At 48.0% G+C, this 19261-nt stretch overlaps 1 long non-coding RNA gene across 1 annotated transcript; it reads right to left on the bottom strand.

Moving 5' to 3' along the window:
* Positions 1 to 1016: 1016 nt before the first annotated feature.
* On the bottom strand, positions 1017 to 8291 carry LOC110361819 (uncharacterized). The gene is made up of 4 exons (XR_010474626.1): positions 8136 to 8291; positions 7186 to 7286; positions 5073 to 5160; positions 1017 to 2832 (listed from the first exon to the last, which is right to left on the bottom strand). It is a non-coding gene; the product is annotated as an uncharacterized LOC110361819 (long non-coding RNA).
* Between the last annotated feature and the right edge of the window lie 10970 nt (positions 8292 to 19261).

The raw sequence follows: 19261 nt of genomic DNA, 5'->3' as shown, positions 1-19261 counted from the left end.
CATCTGGTGCCTTATATTCTATCATAGAGACGGAATAAGTCACAGAATCACAGAATGTCAGGGATTGGAAGGGACCTCGAAAGCTCATCCAGTCCAATCCCCCTGCTGGAGCAGGAACACCCAGATTAGGTTACACAGGAAGGCATTCAGGCAGGTCTTGAATGCCTCCAGAGAAGGAGACTCCACAACCCCCCTGGGCAGCCTGTTCCAGTGTCTGTTACCCTCACTGAGAAGAAGTTTCTTCTCAAATTTAAGTGGAATTGTGTGGAAATAGTTGAACAATGGAGATAGCTTTAAAATAAAAGAAATGTGACAGTTCAAAGCTGTTTCTCTGCCTTCCCAGACTTCGACTTCTTGCACATAGCTCTCCCTGTAGAAGTTTCAAGGATGAATTTGCCCGTGATAGTGTTTGCATTTGACAGGTGCCTTCTTGGAGCGCCACACCTGCCTTGCGTGCACTGCTACACCCAGCAGTGCCGAGCATGCAGCTCTGCAGCGATGGTCTGGAAGAAACAGGCACAGGACCTCACGCTCCAGCTGATATCAGTGCTCTGGATATGTCAGCTCAGCTCAGCAAGAAGAAACATGCAGGTAGTTCACTGCTGATCAGTCCTGACGCTGAGATTTTGCTGTTCCCCAAGGAACCATATAGTCTGTTACCAGAGACCTCGGAAATGGGTTTGATGGGTGATGTTTGCTGCCGTGGGAGGAGAGTTATCTCGCAGCTCCCCCTGCGTGGGGTGATTGCGGGCGGCGAGGATGCAGCAATCCAGTGTGCCTGTTGCTCCCCACCTCCACAGCACATGTCCCTCCCTGTCACGCTCCAACTAGTCTGCTGGGACATGCCACATCTGGGGATCACTCCTCACCAGAGCTTTTTCAAACAAGCAAAAAAGTGAAATGTCAAATAAAATGGAGGAAGAAAAGAAAAGTGGCATCTTGTGTTCTTCTGGTCTCCTTCATTCCCAGGAGTCTCTGATGCCTTAAAAGAGCAGCGACATTTCTGAAAGCAAACCTTTTTTGATAAATGATGCAGTTATTTATTTTGCAGAAAGCCAAGATTTGTCACAATGCCATTTTCAAAGTATCACAGCATCTAACAAAGAGAATCATAGGCAACTTATTGCATGACACTCCATTCGTCTCAGAGGAAAAAAGACCTTGTTTGACCCTCTCAGGATTTGAACCTGTAATTCCACTGAACCAAGGGCTTTGAAACCTGAAGCTCAGCAGTTTTCTCCCTGAAGATAAGACTAGGTTTTCCTTTTCCCCATGAATCACCCTGCAGACTGCTGTGCAACATGAATTCCCCACCACACAGGAAAGACCAGCATCTGTACATCCCATCAGCAAAAGGTGACCAACACAACTCTGCAGCCATCCATGGCACCATCCACTCCTGCTGGTACTCCCAGGTCGGGTGCTGAGGATGGAGAATTGAGATCTTGCACATGGGATGTATGCTGTCTGCTCAGTGCTGCACACTCGCAAGCTGTTCCACTGTTTATGTCCACTTCAGCTTCCCCTGAGGCATCTGTCAGGAAAACCGAGGTTTTTTCCTTGCCTAAACAAGCCAGCTTTGCCCCATGCTACCTGCGCCAGGGCATGCTTTATTCACCAGGAGCAATGTGTGTGCATCCAGAAGCAAGTGCAGGCATCACCAGTGCCATCCTGGTTTTGCATGATTTTAAACTGAAAATGACAAACTTGAAGCTGATCTGGAAGCCCTGCTCAGCCTAAATCCCCTTTGCCCACCTTGGGACCCTGGCACTTCTTCTCCAGCTGAAAATGCAAATGGAGGCAAATGCAAACTTTACAGTCTGGATCAGCACCTTTCCTCCTCCTGGGAGCATGACTCCATCAGTCTGACCGTTGGTTCTGATGGAACAGCCACGCATTGCACTAGCAAGGACCTAAGAGACAAGCCCCAGAGCTGCACTATTCTTATGAGTTAAGCATACCAAATTGCTCAACAGATCCTACGATGATCCGAAGCTGGAAGGACCTCGCTTGCGTTTGCTGCTCTGCTGAATATCGCACCCATGACCAGCAAACCCATGCTGGCGCGAACGGGCTGCAGCCGCTCGGGGCAGCCGCCCTCGGAGGGAGCGACCCTGAGCTGGCTGCGTGCAGCTGTCCCCGTGCTGCGAGGGAGGGGTGGCTCTGGAAACCCAGCTACTCCCTCAATTTGGCCGTGCTGAATTTTGGCAGTGAGCGAGCCCAGGGAGGCTCTCCAGGATTTCCAAGGAGAGAAGTCTGCAGTCATTGACAGCATTTTCCCCAAGCGTTACCCAAATCTGCAATGAGCCATAATAGGCTTGTCAGATCCTCCCAGGAAGAGTCCCGATGCCCAGGAGGGCAGACGACCTGCCATGGAGAGGAGGGCAGGAGGAGGCTGAGGTGGGTAACCAGACACTGCTTTGCTGTCTCTTCCCTCTGCTGTGTGTTCAAAGCATCCAGTCACGGGCACGTCTGCGGAGGTCGGACACCTTGGGCAGATGGCTGCTGGCCAGGCAGGCTGTGGGAGCTGGGCTTTTTGCCCGAGACAAGGCCACCGGGAAGGAGAATCTGCCTCCTGCCCTGGATGCTAAATCCCCAGCCTCTCCCCAGCTCCCCTGGCCAGCGGCTTGGCCACACGGCCCATGCAGTGGTTCGCAGGCCCCCTCTGTAGGTCCAGGCACAGAAAACCCATTTCACTTCCCCAGGTAGAAGCACAATAAGAAGAGCAACTGTCTTCATCCTGCCTGCAGGTTGTTTTGAAGATCACATGTTCACACCAAACAGCTTTGCAAGCGGCATAGGGGGACAAGGCAGGTTGTATCAGGCTTTACTCTGCAAGAGAAGGAGGAAGTGTTCTGGTTAGAGCACAAGATGGGGAATTAGGACATCCAGGGTGGCATTTCTGCCGACAGACTTAGCAGCCCAGCAGGGATGGTGGGAACCATCCCACGTGTGAACCTGATCCTGCTTAGTTCAGGGCCCCTCTGGAGAGGTCTTCCAAGTTATGCTGATGCTATCACTCTGGTGTAGTGTGTCTGGCAGGGGATCAGCAAAGCAGCTCTGAGAAAAACTTATTTTCCCCACCAGCTGCCCCACCTTTTCCAGCCAAGCTGAAGGAAAACATTTCCTGATGTTCTGGTATAGCGAAATGACATTCCCCTTCCCATTTCTGTGGCTGAAAGCACTGGAAATGACAAAGAAACACAGGTAGCTCCCAGGGGATTTTTCAGCCAGAGAAGTGCCAGGGTCCCAGGGTGGAGGGGGGTGATTCAGGCCAAGCAGAGTTTCCAGATCAGCTCCATGTGCTCCCGAGAAGAGCATCCAAACAAGACCTAACTGCAACATGGGAGCAATTTGCAAACATGATCAGGGAGCAACTTGCTCTACTTCTGCACAGAGATGGCAGGGCACCCAAGCACACAACCCACCAGGCAGGTGCCAGCAGCAACACCTCTCCCCTCTCCCTCTGCCACCTCTGTTAGCATCATCTCCTGCCCAAGCAGGTGAGCAAGAGCAGGATCTGCCAATCCCTTGAACTTGGGGTCAGAGCAAGATGTTGTGGGACGCCTGTGCCTGCCCTGCCCTGGCCTGGCCCCCAGCTCTGCTGCCCACAGTGGAGCCAAACCAGGGCACGCTGGTGACTAACAGGGCTCTAGCAGCAGGAAGAATTAGCAGAGCAGCTTTCGTGGCCTTGGACCTTAATGAGATTCATTTCCAAAAAAGCCCAGGGTCTCATTGCAGTTTCTAAGCAGAAAGGGATCACCTGAGGACTTTGAAAGGGAAAGAGGTGCTTCATTAGCACTACAAGAGCAGGGAGAACAGAGAGCTGAGCCCAGGTCATGCACATGGCAGGGCAGCGTTTTGCTCCATCTGTGATGTGGATGTTCCAGCATGCTGGACTCCAGGTTAAAGGAATATGCACTTGTGCGTGTTCTTCTATAAGCAAGTGAGATGCCACTTAAAGATCATACTGAATCTGGCCTCTCTATCATTCTCTAAGAGTAAAATAGGATTTACAGCTACAGTAATGAAAGAAAAAAGTGCCAGAATTGCTGTTTAGGCTTCACATATCCTGGGATCTGGTTCAAGGTGCTTTGCAGGGACATTCCATGCCACTTCCAAGGACCTGTTAAAAAATACTTCATGCCAGCAGAGTTCCATGGTATTTTTTTCCAGCTAGTCCTGCAGGCTACCATGGGGAAATTCACTAGCAGGATTTCTGTAGGACTCTGACTCACATAGGAACTTTTATTACTGCTTTTAAATATTTGACTGCCTTTTGGCTGCTGGCAGAAAAGTTATTAAATGTTCTACCAGATGTGGCCAGAAACTCTATAAAAACATCGTGGCCTGGCATAAAGCATATGTCTCTACTTATCTCTGTAGCATGTGCTCAAAGCTTTCACATGTCCCCTGGCAGTGGAAGAAACTTTGGACCTTCATGTTTCTAGGCTGTGGATAAACAGAGCATCCAATGTCCTGTGCTTGTGGGAGTAAATCTTCTGGTATGCAAATAGTCCTGCTGCAATAAGCAAGATACATCAAATTTGCAGGACTGAATAGGCCAGGGCCCCAGTACAGACTGTACCTTATGGTTCACATGTACAAATCAGTGGACTGATCCTGCCAGGCTCCATCTACTCAGCCACTTAACCCTTAGTCAAAGGGATTAAATCGAGCATGGAGCTCTTACTCTTGCAAGCAGTCCTGTTAATGTCACTAGGTTGAATGACATTTTCAGTACTGCGTGACACACCGTTTCTTTACTCAAAGCCTTTTCCCCTCCATCACTGTATTTTCTCCCTTCACCTTCTTAACAAAAATTAAGAAGAAACAAAGAAAAAGTGTGCCACAAGCCAGAGAAGAGGCGAACTCCGTCCCAGCGCGGCATGGAAGAAAGCAGGAATAAAATCACTGCCTGTTTCTGCTTTCACAACAGCAGATGTTCTGCAAGGGGGCTGTTCATCAGAAGTACTTGTGCCTGTATTTTGTTGCTCTACTCCCTGATTACTTTGCCATGTGATACAGCGATCAAAAGCAGTGGGTTGTCACTAAAAGTGCCTGCTGCTTACCTGCTTGGATAGCTGTGCTTCAGGAAAGTAACAAATACATCTTCCATGACCCTGCATCCCTCCACTGGCATCCTAGAGCTGAATGCACCTGCAGCGGTGACAAACACGAGTGGGTAAGTGGAAGGAGAGTGGGTCAGCACGTCAGGGGCAGAGTAGGCTGGAAGCAGCCCCGTTCCTACTGCATGGAGCGGGGGTATGCCCAGACTGCCCCCAGTTTACAGGGGTTACCTCTAAAAGGACCAACTCTGGTACTCCTAACCGCCTAACCTCAGCAGCTCAGATTTGCTGGAGGTTTCATGCTCCAGCAGTTAGGCAGCTCTGAGCTTCTTCCCACTCTGGCACCAGTGCTGGAGGGGAGCAGCCTGGAGCCAGCTCAGGGCTGTCCCTGCGGGCTCCGCTGAGAGCAAGTCTCACATGTTACACAGCTGTCAGTGAGGCTGAGCCCTTGGGTAATGCAGGGGAGATTCAGATCCAGCCTCTGAGCACTGCAGATTAACCTCAAATTTCCACGTTTCAGTGGCTTCTGCTTAGGTGCGGATGGTAGGATTGGGCCCCGCTGGGCTGGAGGTGCAGAATGACCATCTGAGGATTCACGACGGCCCGCAGGTGCCCCCCTGGGTGCAAGCCCTCCCCACTCCCGTGTGAGTGCACTGCACCAACACACGCCTCCACCAGCTGCGGACAAACCACCATCACTCCTTGCACTCACACATTGTCACCAGCACCCACACAGGCCCAGCAGGAGTGTCCTGCAAGCCCTGCCACATCCACCTACCAAACCCTGAGGAGCAGGACGGGTTTGGTTTGCAGGATTTTCTTGCCACAGGTCCGAAAGTGCCCTGACAGCCCGGCATGTCCCGGGGAACCAGTCAGGGCTGAGCCCGGCGTTAGCAAGGGCTGCTGGTGCCCTCTGTTGTCACAAAAAATTATAGGAGCTGCTGAGAGCACGAGTGGGACATGCCACCCAGGACAAGGTGCAGGGCACACACCTCTTTGGGCTGCAGGTGTTGGCACAGGGCTGAGCCTGGCAGGTCCCAGGACATAGCTGGGCTGACTCCAATAAGAACTCAAGGGGTTTAGCTTTGGGTGCCATTAGCACCCACATAGGGCAAGAATGATCCTGTCCTAAGTGATCTACTCTATCAGCCAGGGGATCTCAGATATCTCAGGATATTGTTTCTGCTTTTCTAAATAGTTACAGGGATGCATTGGAAACAGTCCATGGAAATGACATCCAGGTTTGCCAACTAAACAGTACATGTGCAAAAGAATACACTTTTTGTCTAAAAAAGGAGTGCAGCATTGTGGTGGGTGAGGGCTGGTGCCTCAGTACACACAGTAGCACTGAGTGATCTCTGCTGAGAACAGGGCTCAGCCCCTGCTGCCCAGCTCAGTGAAAAGCTGCCAATTCACCCATAGCTCTTCACAATGAAACACTATCATGCTCCAGCACCAGCTGCTCTGAGCATTTCCCTGGGCTCAACCCATGATCATACTGAGTTCTTGCAGGGCAGTAAGTGCTGCGAGAGCCTCACCCACAGTCCTGGTTCTGCTCCATCCCATCCCATCTTCACCCTACAAGCCAGGCCACTGGCCACAGGGACAGGCAGCACTTTCCTGGGCTGGCTATGGGATTTCAAAGTGACTTCCTGGTCAACTACATCTCAGTGCACTTATATCACTATTGGCTAAAGCTGGTTTCAACATCTGCTGGGTGAGGCTGCAGCAGAGAGGACTGGCAGGGGAATGAGATTTGAGCCTCTTTTTGTCAAAGGTGCTGAAATCTCTCAACACAAGGGTTACAAGGGGAATAACATGTCTAGGAAACCTCACACTAAAGATGTGGCTTGTGATTTTCTTATGGTCCTGACCCAGAGACTCACAGTTTGGGCTCTGCAGCTGCTGGTCCCAAAAGACACATCTGGCAATCCAGCTTACAGCACAACATCCCCACACTCTCTCAAGGGGCAGCATGCCTGGCACCAGCCACAAGCAGACCTCCGGCCTTCACTCAAGAACAGGGTTTTGGGCTCTGTGAGGCCAGTCTGCAGCCTCCCCTCGCTTCCTAGGTATAGCAGGAACTATATAGTAGGAACTTGCATTCCCTACTCACCTACTAACAGCCCTGCTGAACAGACATCCGTGTGTCCTGGAGAGTCCTCAGGCTCAGGTGCATTTCAAGGCTTGCAGATGATATGATGATACAGCCATCACCTTAAAAATTAATATATGAAAACAGGTTCTTAACCAGAGCTGACAGGTTTGACTCTATTCAGAGCAGAACAGGCATCAGTAAGAAGTGGCTGGTTTCCACCTCTACAGCAATAGTCAGCTGTAATTTGTGCACACATCAAAAAGCAGCACTTGTTAATTCTTATTTTCATACTAACTTATTTAGCACCTATCACAAAAAAAACCACTTACAGTCAATAAATATTTGTGTAATTGTCTTAACATTAATTGTTATTGGAGATAAAAGAAAAATGCTATACCTGGACAACTCAGTGTAAATTTTACTCCTTGTGAATTCTCTCTGGAAAGATGCAATTTCTCCATATTAAAAATACCTGCAACAATTGCAACCTCTCATTGCCTGTTAACAATGCAGCTCAGGAGTTTCAGATATAGCAATTATGTGCTGTATTTCTGCAGCTTGGGAATGGTATCAATAACATGAAGGAAATCTCTATTAAAAATAGCATTACTTCCTTCAAACCCCACAAAGACTCTTGCCTCCAAAGACCTCACCCTGAATATCTGTGGGAATTGCAGGCTAAAGAGCAGCAGATGCAGCTGGGGCAACTCATCAAGCCCTGAGAGTAAATATCAATCAAACGCTGGGCAGTGCTCTGCCGTGCCTTGGACACAGATGACCCTCCCTCAGAGATTTATCTGAGAGGGCAACAAGACTCAGTTTTTCACCAAAGGCGAGATTTTCACACAGTCTGGCTTAAATTCTGCGTCGCTGCTCGAGCATTCAGTCACACCGCAGAAACGCAAGGTAATAGAGGAATCTGGCCTGCTCTCTGGGTTCTCACCAGAATAACGGGGGCCAGACCTTACCCTTGTCATGCCAGCAGCTAGAACGGACCCAGCACACAAGGTGCTCCCAGCGGACGGAGCCTCTCGGCGTGGGCAGTGCTGCTGGTGGTGGGGCGCACATCGCCAGCCCCACAGCCGGCCGGAGGAACTCCTGCCTCAGCACACTCTGTTTTATTTAACAATCCCATTTCCTTTTCCTGAATTTCTGGAAAGAGCCTGGCGCAGCTCCAGGTTTCTCTCTCTGAAGCGCAGCCTACACATGGAAATAAAAACATTTAGAAAGGGATTTGCCATGCTAATTGCCCTCAGCAGTGCCGGGACACTCAAAGAGCTGAAAGAGGTGTGGAGTGTCACACCTTCTCCTGTAACTGCAAAGACGGTCTGTTTCCAGTGGAAGGTTTGATTTGTGTCCTCTACCGGTCCTGATCCCCTGCGGGCAGGGACCGAGCTGCCAGGCCAGCAGAGCTGCACACAGGCTGAGCGGGGACGAGGTTTAGGAAGGATGGATTTCAGACAAACCCGGTGTAGGAGCATGGCCCAAGCAGTGCTCTGCCTGCTGTGGACCACACAGATACGCAGAGCTTCTTGCAGTGGCCCCAATATAATTTAAATCAGGTAAATGCTGATATAACAAGTAACAAGTAGCTTAATTGCATTGTGGAAAGGGGGGGCCTGATCTTGTAATGAAATCCTTGCAGACACCCCCACGAATCCAAATAAACCAGTTAGGAGCAAGCAAACTGCTACAAGGATCCTATTGTGGTGTTACAATAACATCTTCAGGATGTTTGTGGCTCCATCTGGATCCACATCCCCTGAAAGTGCATTGGAAATGTTCCCTCCAAAGGGCTCTTCTGTTGCAATAATTTACAGAAGGAAGATGACAGAGGAGAGAAAAAAAACCCCACGACTGTCTAGAACAGTGCAAAAAAGAACCCAAAGCTGCTGTTTCATGGTCAAGGTTGCTCTGTGGTTCGTTTGAACTTTCAGGGTCTGAGGGAGCTGGGACTGTTCAGCCTGAAAAAGAGAAGGATCAGGAGGATCTTGCAATACGTACAAATATCTCTGTGAGGGTGTAGAGAAGATGGACCCAGGCTCATCTCAGTGATGCCCAGTGAAAGGACAAGGGGCATTTGCACAAATTGAAACACAGGTTCCACTTAAACATAAAATAAATCTTTTTTACCTGGAGGGTGGCCAGACACTGGAATAGGTTGCCCAGAGACGTTGTGGAGTCTCCATCCTTCCAGATATTTAAAATCCAACTGGACACAGTACTGGGCAACCTGCCCTTGCTGCCCCTGCTTTGAGCAGGTGGTTGGAATAAACAATCTCCAGAAGTACTTTCGACCTCAACTATCCCGTGATTAAAAGTAGAGATTAAAATTAGAATTAATAGAAAATAAAAATACCACAAAAAATTGGAAGAAGCTGCTGAACAAGGCATGCCACAGGTACTACAATGGATGCTGTAATGAAATGTTCTTAGCTTACAGATGTTACAAGATAACTGTGCTGTGCTTTTCCGTGTCCCAAAAGCCAAACAGGGACCAAGGGGAAGGCAAAATAGGCAGCTGGTAGTCATCAAGCAGAGCGCTTTCACCTGTCAGGCTGCTTTCCTTCTGAATGGGATAGCCAGGCCAAGCCATTGCTAAACTTATTTTTCAGGATGACCATCTTGAAAATTGTATTTTTCAGAACAAAATTTCATTTTACCAGGACTATTTATCATATACTTCTTTCAAAGTGATATGCTAAATACAACCTTTGGCCAGTGCAGTTTGTTCTGTTTGACCCTGTATTTCTCATGGAAAGTAGGATTTATACCCAAACTCAAGGTTTTTCCGGGCTTTTAAAATTCACAAGTTAAACACATAGTAAAACCAGGTATCTCCCGATCGCAGGTAGAGAAACACACAGAATTCTTTAATCACCCCATAAAGATCAATGGATGATTTTATGCTTTTTTGTGGAGAAGACAGGGAAAAAAAAAATCACATGTATCGATTCCCAGACATCAGTGAAATGAATAATAGGGTGAAATGTCCTACCTAAGTTCTTTGCAGGTCTTGTGAAAGCTGCCTGCCAAGGAAATGTAGCTGTGCACGTAGGTTGTGATTATGCTAAAGAGGCACTAAATTAGTACATTACATGCCCCATCTAGCACTGCTGTGCAAAATCTGAGAGTGCTAATACATTTTGTTTCTAGGGTCGAGAATCATTAGAGAATGGATCCATGGTCATTCATTAGCCAGGAAATTAAAGTTTGACGGCTGCTTTTCAGTTCTGATATCTCTTAAATGGTAGTATTATATTAGAAGACTTAAAAAAAAAAAAAAAAAAACATAAAAAAAATAAAACCTTCCATGCTGTGGAATGGTGTCATCCTTAAAGCACAGTATCCTCAAGCCAGGCTTACTTCGTAGAAGTGCTGTATGGCTTTGGGGTTTAGTTACAGGGGCTGACAATGTTGATATGTGCCATTGAGAGTGGATTCTTGCCTAGCGATACAGATGGAAATGATCTGGGTTTGGAGTTGTAACTCAGCTTCTGCTAGGTTTGCATTATAAAGGAATCTGACATGTTGCAAACAGAAACAAGGCCTTGCGGTCCTCTGTGGGCCACCAGCCCCAGGAGAGCAAATGGAAGTTGTGCACGTGTATGCAGAGAGAAAGAACTCTTTCATTAAAACAAAAGGAGTAAATAAACCAACAGTCCCCTCAGCTCTCAGCAGGGCTCAAGGTAGGAGACACCTGCTTGCTCGCTGAGGAAGGCACATAGCACAGGGCTCAGGGAAAGTCCTCAGTGACTCCAACAAAATCCTTGGATGAGGGTCCCATTCTGTAAAAGCCTCTGCACGCGAGAAGCCCCCGAGCTCGGTGGTGTGACTCACGTGAACACCGGCCACGTCGCAGACACAAGCATTTTCCAAACTGCCGTCCAGCTGACAAAGCGTCCAAGGGAGAGATTAGCTGACACTTGAGATGGCTTTGTTCCCCACCCTGCATCAGCAGCCACTGCTAATACATAAGCAGAGGCATTCCCCTTTTCTGCTTTCCAGTTTGCTCCTACTAAATTTATACCAACAATAGGAAGGGTCTTGCTTGCCCCATATGACAGCCGTCCTCACGAGAGCCATGTTTTACACCTTCGGAGCATTGTCCTTCCTGACATGCGTCAAAGCATTTCATAGAGTACAGCCAACATCTGAGCATACTGACTGTCCTACCGAGCTAACCCTGACTTCTTGCCCCAATACAATGAGTTATCTGCTGATCTCTCTGAAGAACTTGTTCCTCTCTCTGTGAAAAAACAGCACTGAAAGGGCAGCTTTGCATGGGAGAAAAACTTAAGGAGGAATGAGAAAAAAAGATACTTGCCAAGAGAGAAAATAAAAAAGAAGAAAAAAGAGAAAACCCAGAAGTCTGGAGCCTTCTATTGATCAGTGCCCATGGGCTGCCTTTGATTAATAATCTCTATAATCTCTGCATCAATACCTACAACCGATGTAAGACCTCTATATGTTGCATTAAAAATGCCAACATCCAGTTGGATTGATTTGGTTAGTTGTACTACAACAGACACTCAGTCCCAGTCAGGAGACCAGTGATATGACTGACTGTATTGCTAATTGGGAAAGCTTTGAAAAAATGTTATTTCACATTCTGCTCACCGCAAAGCACTGATCCTCCCAAGCAGACTAGTAAATAACCCCTGAAACTTACAAAGTACATCTGAAAAATCGAGGACATTTACAGAGCAGAAACAGACTAAAGCCAATAATTTATTCATTAGAAATTATTTCATCTCTTATAAACTGGTAGAATTTATAGATCATATTTTATGGTGATAAAGGCCATTTTTAATAGTGATAAAACATTGCTCGTGGTCTTTGGTAACTATGTGCTGGATGCATTTCCCTTTTGCTGTCCCCAGAGAGCAGAGCAGCAGCCACTGAGCACTACCAGCCTGACTTTAGGTTCAATCGTTTACCCAGTCCTGTCTTGGAGGTCTTCTGCACCAGAACAACCTGCCTCTGCCATTGAGGATTCTTCAGCTGCCCCAGTACACCCTCCTGTTACTGTGCTCCCAGCCCCCAGGGTGACAACCTGCAGAAGCTGGGCCTTGAGCATGGTCTGGTTAGAAGGAGCTCAGTGGGGACCTGCCTCTGTGTGACATGACCCCAGGGGACGTTCACTGGGCACTTCAGAGCCTTCAGGGTGTGCAATGCTTCTTAGACCCCACAGATATTTTTCCATAAAATGCAGCTGATGGGCTGTCATTCATAATCAAGCAACTCCAAGAGCTGCAGCCTTGCTGAAAACACCCAAATACCCAGAAAATGCACAAATATCCAGATTCTTGAATAAACCCACAGAGACCTGCTGGCATGCAACATTGGTGCTGGCACTCTAAACGTTGCTTTTTCAGTCCTTGCTCAACTTCCAGTTGTACTTTCTGGTACAACCACAGCCCAGCAGCGATGGGGATGCAGACAGCCCCGCTGTGCTGGGAGCAGCCCACACAGCCCCATGGTCAGGTACGAGCATGTTGTGCCCTTTCCCTTTTCTGCCACAAGCCCCATCGCAGCCATCCCACTCCAACAGCATCTCCGGGCCACATCTCACACCGCTGGCAATTATTCTCTTGCCAGGTTGTGAAAAACCAACTCTAATTAATGTTTTCTGGAAAGCACCCCTCCATGCCACCCCAGAAAAGATGCTGCAGGAGGCAGATGTGCAAGCCCAAGGCGGCGGGGCGGAGAGAAGGCTGCTTGAAAACGCTTGAGGAGTCTCCTGGGCTGAGCGTTATCTCCCGTTTCCTTTGAGAGCCCACAAGAGACAGCCTTCCCAAAGCAACCTCTGAGGTGGCCCGTTCGGCTTTTGTCTCCCTCAGCAAAAAAATTTCTGCCCCAGTGGCTCCGAACAAGGGTTCCATTAACTCTGTCCCCGCAAGGGCAGCACGTGGGACAAAAAGCCCAACACTGCGTCTCGGCCCTCAGACAAGCCTGGAAACAAACGTTGCAGGAATTTGTCAGAATAAAATCACCCGCTCGGTGTCACCGCATACATTTACCTACCTCAGCGCCTATTCAGGGCCCTTCCAAAAGGGCAATATTAACAGAGAGAGATCGGACACCATCTCTATAGCAACACCACCCCGGAAAAATTACGGTTGCCCCAGCACCGGGAATCTCTGTTTTTGTAGCCCCACCAAGTCTAGGGGTTAGTCCTGATTTTAAAAACAATTCCCCTTCAACTTACTTTTGTTCCTTGCGATAAAAAACATTTAAGCAACAAAAGAGCAGTGACCTGAGTGGAAGGAGGGCGTTGGGAGGACGCCGGGTGCAGAAGGGATGTAGCAGAGCTGTGGCGTTCAGCCCTGCAACATGCATGGCTGACAGCAGAGTAAATCACCAGCCTGCTGCTGCGGGGAATGTGCAGGCAGGGAGAGCTTTTCTGCTGCTATTAGACTTGCGGCAAACCCCAGGGCACAAAAGTTATCCAGATGCTACACCTGAAAACTAGGATGAAAAGCATAAGTAAGAGTTCTAGTTTTCATTGGATCAATAATCACCACTTTCCCCTCCAAATATGTTCTTGAAATTAAATCAAGTGCCTTTAAATTGTAAGGAAAGGAAAGGTGAGAAGAGCAAAGAAAGCTGTTAGGGAGCAGGAACTGCAGGAGGGAAGTTGACTTCAACAAGGGACTCGTTGAAATGAGAGCTTGATACTGCAGAGAATATTAAAGCCAATCTAGCCAAAGATTCTTTAACCCTTTAAATCAAGGGGGCAGATCTGCTGTGCGTGGTGTGGAAATGAACGAGAATCTAAGTATGCCCCGAACAAGATAAGTACACCAGTCTCGGTTTGTTCATACGGAGGTGTGAGCCTGAGAGCAGTGACTGGGTGACCGATGGGGCCAAACATGAGAAATAGTGTCATTTGGGGAAATCAGCCCATGCAGCCTCCATGCAGGGTTTATACATTGCAGAGCTAGCAACAACTCCAACTGCATGCTCTTTATACTGGTGGCATGATCCAGCCTTTAGCCTCTGGTAATGCTTTCAGTGTTGGAAAGCATTCCAAACACTTGAAAATTTGGGTCTCTGGTGATGAATTTCTAAATTTAGTATGCAAGAAGCTGTTCTGGAAGGCAGGTGGTCCAGCAGCCTTGCAGACACTTTCACTTCATGATTCTTGACAATTTATGGCATTGACCTGCATTAAAACCAAAGGAGAAAGCTTGAAATAGCCCCATAATTATGCTGCAGAGAAGCCTTAGATGACCTTCCATTAACACCTGCTCTGCACTAAATGCTGAGCATCAATTCACAGTAAGATGAAAACTCGGCTTGTGGCTATGTTTAATATGCCAGAGTGCTCATCCTGGCTGCAGATTTGTCCACCTGCACACCAGTATCCTAGTGAAGGGATTTTGAATGATGTGAAAGGCCCAACAAGCCTTTCCAGATTTACTGGATAACCTTCTCTGCAAAGCGATTCTCTTGGTCCCAATGGTAAGAAATATTTAGAGGCTGATGCTGCATGTGATAAACAGTGCAACCCTTGGCAGCAGTAAGCCAGACCCTTCCCCTCAGCTGTGACCACAGCTTCTCCTTATTAAGCTCTTTATGTCATTAAGCAGCCCCACTGGGAACAGCAGAAAGCATGACTGGGAGCATTAATGAAGATCTACAGCATTACAAGAAAAAGCTCAATGAATCAATGCCTCGTGCCGTATTCCCATGGTTGTGACCTGTCCCCATTAGTAACAGGAGAGGGTTTGAAATAAGAGAGACCTCCCCTTCTCTTCTTTCTCCCTTGAGAGGTCTGTAATGCTCAGCGCCAATAGCTTCTTACAGGCGACAAAGGTGACTCTGGCTGACTTGTGGCCCTCATGCATCCCCGGTGTCAGTCCTCACCCCAGTGGTGCAGGCACCAGCAGCTGGGACCAGCACTGGCTCTGTCACACATCTCTTGTGTCAGCTGGCAGCAGCTATGTTCACTACAAAAGCAAACACCCACCTTCTCTTGTGATAAAAATGAGCCATCAGCAGGCACCAGGGCTCAGGAGTGCAACCAGCAGGAAATATGAGGCAGGAAGGGAGGATTAGGAGATTTTAGGCTGCTTAAGAAAAACCCCAAAACCATGCATAAGACATCGGCTTGCACAGATGAGAAGCAATTCTTCCTTACCGAAATGAAGATCTGAGGCACATGTTCAAAGTGTACCACAGGAATGCAGGTGCATGGCCAGGGGATTAGGAAAGCCCTTTACACCTGCCCACATTCACTCACAGCTGGGGTCATACACCCGTCAAAGAGCTCATAGCAGCAGGGGGGCACTGAAGGAAGGGGCCAGGAGGATGAAGCTTCGTGGCTGTTGCAAGGTGATTCAGACAAAGACCCACATTAGACGCAGCCACAAGCAGTCGTGCTCTGCAGCCACCACTGGCATCTGTCCTCCAGGTCCCTGTCCTGCTGAATGGCCCTGGGAACAGGGACTGCTCCAGAGGCTCCTGTACCCATACTGTCTGCAGAACAGACCTGTGTGTGTCTGCACCACAGGGTCACAGCAAAGAGACATTTCTTTTTCTAGCTGCAGGAATAAAAATCGGTGAAAAACTTGGAAACTTGATCACATTTTGCCCATATTTCACGTACATGGTTGGCAAATAAACAAGCAACCCTCAATCGCTCAATTATCTTAAACTTTATTCTTAGAGTCATTCAGCTGTAGGGTAGGGATGTATATACATGTACCTATCCATGGCATGAAAGCTGTCTGTGGGGAGTTATAGTGCTACACAGACCCTGGTTTCCTGCTATTCTTCCTGATTACAGTATTTTTTCCTTAAGAGTAGTGGCAAGGACTATACAAAATGAAACAGTTCTGCATTTCTTTGCAATGGACTTTTTGCAGGGATGAGTCCCCTCTCCAGCAGTGGTAATGTGAGAGCTCAGTGTTGACATGGGACAGGACTGTGGGGACAGAGATAAAGGCTTATACAGAGGGTAGATCAAAGGGGCTGTGGACTTTACAGAGCTTTCTAGCAGGTTAGGCAGAGACCTTTATGGCACATGACACAGATCCCAGGACACTGATAATGATGCTCACACGGTTAGCAATCAATCCCGCTCATATTCGCCCAAGATCCTGCTTTCTTTCAAAAATGATTACCAATAACAGTTGCCTGTGGCAAGGAAGAAGCAAAAGTCACAGATTTGTCTGAGCTCTCTAAAATGTATGTCAGGCAGTCACAGACATCCCCTCCTAGGCCTGCTATGCTTTTGACAGGAAAAATCAAAGGGGGAGCTGGGCTGTCTGGCTGCCTTGTGAGCCTGCTTACATTGCAGCAAGGTAACAGTTTACCCATGAAAGCACACTTAATGCTTCCCCACGTTTCCTTAGGTACAAACCACAGCTCCTGCTGTCTCCAAACCCTTCTCCTCCTCACCAGCCCATCAGTGACCCCATGTCCTCCAGGCTTCTCCTCTTGGTCCCCACGGGTGACCAGCACCATGGAGTCAGCCTTGACAGGAGCAAGATGCGCTCCCGCACCTGACCCAGTGTTACAGACATGGTGACTCTGCCCGTTCCTCACAAGAGAGTTTTTCCCAGGTAACCTGCCAGTGACTTGCACAGCCAGCATCAGGGACCTGCGGCTGGAGACTGTCTGGAACCACACAAACATGTATCCAGGCATCTGTGATGGGCTGGCCCTGCTCTGGCCACCAGGCAAGTTTAACCTCAGAGATTTAAAACCTTTGAAAGCATCAGCCTGCCAGCACTTTCCCCTCAGATGGAAAATCCCAGAACAAGACAGTGCAAAGCACCCCTCTCCAGCAGCCAGCAGGTCCCAGGCCAGGAGGCCCACAAATCTCCCTAAAAGGAGAGGGCATAGCAGGGACTTCATCTGCTGAAAAGTACAGCGAAAGAGCCCCTTAGTAACAGCTCACACCAAAATCTGCCTTTAACACCCGTACAGTGACCAGTGCTGTCAGCAGTGGTCTCCTTGCCTCTTCATAAACACCTTGAGAACAAAGTGCAATGCTGGGTCCAGGAGCCCAGCTCCAGCTCATGCTGCCTCATTATCTTCTCAGCCTTGTTTAGTCTTTGTCTCTAATGTAGATGGCAAACTCTCCCGGGCAGTGACCATGACTTAGTTCACTGAGTGCCAGACAACTGCTGGAGCTCAGTTAATGATGAGACAACTCCCATAGGCCCATTGTCTTAAGTGGAAGTTTTGGCTAAGGGAAGACTTCAGGGATTTGCCCAGCAATAAGTCAGTAATTCAGGATGCACTTAAAGACACATTCAATGTGCCTTTGCAGCAACATCCTTGGGAAGTGAGCATTTGTACTCCAGAGCACAACTGCGAGGAAGTCTAATATTAATTAGGAAGCAAACTCAAGGGCCCTGAATAGGTCCTTATAACAAAAGATCTTTTATTGAATAACTGTAGAGGAGTGCAATGCCAAAGTTTTCATGCCAAAGTAACAATAAACGAACTGCAATTAATGCCTTTAAGACCAGTTTGTAAATTCAATCTTAGCTTAAACAAATCAAGGAGCTTCTAAAAACACCCTTTAAGCACTGTAAAAGGAAAAAGAATGCACACAAACTTAAATAAAATACACAGGTTGATTCAACCTGTTTCAGCTGATAAACGGCGTGGTACTTGTTATGTGCCAAAGTGACACTTGACCTCTATATATCTTCTTAATGAAGTCAGCAGAGAAAGACACCCAGTGAGCCTTTGTAACACGGCAAGCGAGTTGCAAGCTGGGCTTCACTAATGGGAGCTGTCACTTGTTTTTTTCCAGGTCACAAACTAAGAAGAGCAATTAAATCAAATTGGAGGCTGTACAGATTGGAGCAAGCCTCAATAGACCAGGTACCTAAATCATTAAAGACATAGTTCTTTTCCATGATAAATTGTTGAGGAGAGTGAAACATGCTGCTGGTCATTAATCTAGGCTAATCAGCTTGAAAGCTGGGTTGTTTTATTTAGTAATTAACTGGTTATTTGAAAAAAATGATACATGGCCTATAGAGCTGCCATCCAGCAGATAATAATGCAGAGCAGTGGGGAATCTCTTGAGGGCAATTCATGCCTTTTCAATTATAGCCATTGGCAAACTCTGAAAAATGGCTCTGGGTTTGTATGGACACGTAGTGAAGAAACACACTCCAATGAACATAGCAGGCATCTTGTTGTGTGCTAGTAATTGCTCTGTCCTGCCCCTTACACAAACCATGCTAAAGCAAACCAAACATTTTGAGGTGTCCTTCTTTCCAGTCCTTGGATTTAGAGTTTGTGTTTGTCAAATCCTCCTCCTGGAATTGGGGAAAAAGAGCTGCTGTGCCCCAATGGTCAGATCTGCAATAAAGGGGACCCCAGCATACCCCTTCCCAGGTAGGGGCTGCACAGCAACCAGCCTGAACTTCTCCAGAAGTGCTCCATGGGGTCCCAAACTGGCTGAGACCAAAGGCAGCCTAAGCAAAGAATCTGAAGCCTATTTCCTGGGGAACCTGCTGAGCAGGGACACCAGTCGATCAAACGCTGCTGCCCTGCATGGTTGTTAATGGACAAAACACAAAGGACCGGCTGTCTGTCGTTGCGCTGCAGCAAAATCAAAGTGAGGAAGACTTTGCAAGAACACAAGGCAGGAACAGTGAAGTACTTCTCTGACTGGGAGGAACTAGCCCGTTTTACCTGCTGTGGCAGAGGCCAGTGTCTCCCAGACCCAGCCACAGTTATCACAGGGCTTTTTTTCACACTCAGCCCTTCCATTCATTTTGCACAGGGGCATCTCACACTGCTCTGCACATGGATGGATAAACAAACAGCTTTCTTTTGGTGACTGAGACAGGTATTTCAGCCTCACCAACAATTGCTTCCAGGTGTCCACAAAAAGCCCCTCAAATGAACCACATGTCCTCAGAATGCACTTTTCTCCTTTGTTAGATTCAAAGGACAGGAGGGAGATTAAAATTCTGCTGGAAAAAAGTGCCTCTGCACATAGAAGAAAACACCATTATGTTGTACTGAGCACACAGACAACAGATCTGGCTCAAAACGTTCCCGAACCACGAGTTGCTGGCAGGGTACACCAGAGCGTCATGCATGCTTGTCCTGT

The sequence above is a fragment of the Columba livia genome, chromosome 9 (genome assembly GCF_036013475.1).
Source record: "Columba livia isolate bColLiv1 breed racing homer chromosome 9, bColLiv1.pat.W.v2, whole genome shotgun sequence".
NCBI lineage: Eukaryota > Metazoa > Chordata > Aves > Columbiformes > Columbidae > Columba > Columba livia.
Note: the sequence above shows the minus strand (reverse complement) of the source record. Positions and strands in the feature narration are given on the sequence as shown.